Here is a 2,933-nt window from a genome sequence, read left to right on the forward strand (position 1 = left end):
TTCAATACAAAATGTAAAACACAATGTTTAGAAATGTACGCTCAGTGACTGCAGAACCCTGAGCTTTGTTAGAGTGTGTGGGCGGATGACTGCGTTTGATTTAGCTCTTCCCTTGTGTGCCTGTGCGATTGTTTTTTTTATGTATGTAGTTGTGTGCGTGTTTGCATTAGATTTACCTTATCTTTTTCTGTGTGTGTGTGTGTGTTTGTGTGTGTGTGTGTGTGTGTGTGTGTGTGTGTGTGTGTGTGTGTGTGTGTGTGTGTGTGTGTGTGTGTGTGTTTGTGTGTGTGTGTGTGTGTGTGTGTGTGTGTGTGTGTGTGTGTGTGGGTGTGTGTGTGTTCTTCTTGTATCAGTAGTGGGGTTCCCAAGGGTTTCACAGGCATAGCGACACAGACACATGGTGGTAATGGCCTTTCACAGCAACCAATTCCCTGGACACACACATAAACACACACACAAACACACACACACACACACACACACACACACACACACACACACACACACACACACACACACACACACACACACACACACACACACACACACATACACGCATGCACCCCCACACCCCCACATTGAAACACCCAGAAGCACACAAACACACACGCACACACACACACACACACACACACACACACACACACACACACACACACACACACACACACACACACACACACACACACACACACACACACACACACACACACACACACAGGGGCATGCTGACATCGGCACACAGATATTCAAAGAGACACAAATGATTCTAGATATGACCACCTCTGGTCCACTGAATACTGTAAAAAACATACATCACACAAGCCACGCACGCGCACACACACACACACACACACACACACACACACACACACACACACACACACACACACACACACACACACACACACACACACACACACACACACACACACAACGTGTCCACACAGAGCTAGGGGGATAAAGCGGTCCCAGAACAGAGGCCTTTGAAACACTATCAGTGTGAAGCTGCCACACATTAGCGCTGTACAAGCCAAGGCAGCCATAACAGATAGTCGCCTTAGGAGACTGACCCTGTTGGGCGCTCTGCTGGGAGCCAGACCATTCATCGGTGCTCCGGCCTCGCCCGGTGGAAACCTCCCCCGCAACGCACTCAGGAACGAGTCATTTGGGTAATATTATTTTTAGAACTTCGTTTTAACAGCCTCTCCCCGAGTACCTTCTTTTAGGCTAAGAAAACACACTTGGAAGTGTGCAGAGTGGAAGTGTTCTGGGACGAGTCGGATATACACAGCGCTAGCTTGGCGAGCGCAGTGTTTTCTATTTCTAGGCTAGACTCTGAAGGTCTACAGATCTATGGCTGATTCACATTATGTATCAACATCAGCCAGTGCTCCATTCTTGAATAAGAATCATTTAGGTAACATGCATTTAAATAAATTAAACAATTAAATTATAGCTACCGCCCTGAATATATTTTTTATGTTAATCAATCATTATTTTACAAAACAAAAAAAAAATTGTCTACAAAAAATGTAACCAATCAAAAATGCATGAAGCAAGGAAGGAAAGCCTCCATTATTTAATTTATTATTCTAAATTTATATTTGATCTGGCGGAGCTGATTCCTATCAACCCTAAAAGCAACGGAACCAGCGGTCTGAGAGACAGACGCAGGCAGAGTGAGGGGTAACAGGAGGAGTCTGAGAGAGGGGGGAGGGAGGGAGGGGAGGGAGGGAGGGAGGGCCGGACGTGATGGAGGAAGGCAGCGGCAGGGGAGGGGAGAAGGAGACAGGGAGAGAGGTGGCGAGGAAGGGAGGAGGAGGTGGCGGAGGAGGTGGGAAGAGTTAAGTTGTCCATTAGCGCTGCTGCTTGCGGAGCCACTCTAACCGGCGTTCCACAAGGTTAATGACGAGGGGCCCTCGGCAGATGAAATGCTCAAGTAGCTTTTATCGTATCATAATAATGAATCAAAGATAAAATAAAATAAATGAACTCCGAAAGGCAAGCAAGTAAAATAAAACGTATGTGTGGCGCGGTGTAGCTGGGCAACGGATGGACGAGAAACATGAGAGAGAGAGAGGAAGAGAGAGAGAGAGAGAGGGAGAGAGAGAGAGAGAGAGAGAGAGAGAGGGAGAGAGAGAGGGAGAGAGAGAGAGAGAGAGGGAGAGAGAGAGAGAGAGAGAGAGAGAGAGAGGGAGAGAGAGAGAGAGAGAGAGAGAGAGAGAGAGAGTATGGGGGAGAGAGAGAGGTGGGATAGGGAGGGGGAAAGAAAATAATAAAAATCTATCTCCACCATTGGGTCCCATTCGGTTAATATCTTCTTATGTCATCTGGTTGAAAAATATTTGCCTGTGGGTCAGAGCTCCTCAGAGTGAAGAAAAGGCTTCCTTAAAGCGCTCAGTGGCTCTGCTACATTAAATACCAGGTCTCTGCAGCCCATCCACCACGACTGGCTGTTAGGGGGGAGGAGGGGGGGACAGGGGGGAGGAGGAGGAGATAGGGAGGAGGAGGAGGAGGAGGGAGGAGGGAGGAGGAGGAGGAGGAGGAGGAGGAGGAGGGGGAGGAGGAGACGGGAGGAGGAGGAGGAGGAGGAGGAGGAGACAGGAGGAGGAGACAGGAGGAGGAGGAGGAGGAGGAGGAGGAGGAGGAGGAGGAGGAGGAGGAGGAGGAGGGGGAGGAGGAGACAGGGAAGAGGAGGAGGAGGAGGAGGAGGAGGAGGAGGGGGAGGGGGAGGGGGGAGACAGGGAGGAGGAGACGGGAGGAGGAGACAGAAGGAGGAGGAGGATGAGGAGACAGGAGGAGGAGACAGGAGGAGGAGGAGGAGGAGGAGGAGGAGGAGGAGACAGGGATGAGGGGGAGGGAGGGAGGAGGACAGAGGGACGGAGGGTGAGGAGGTTTGGGGGTGGATCGGGGAGAGGGAGGGAAGAATT

Source organism: Gadus morhua, chromosome 14 (assembly GCF_902167405.1).
Source record: "Gadus morhua chromosome 14, gadMor3.0, whole genome shotgun sequence".
NCBI lineage: Eukaryota > Metazoa > Chordata > Actinopteri > Gadiformes > Gadidae > Gadus > Gadus morhua.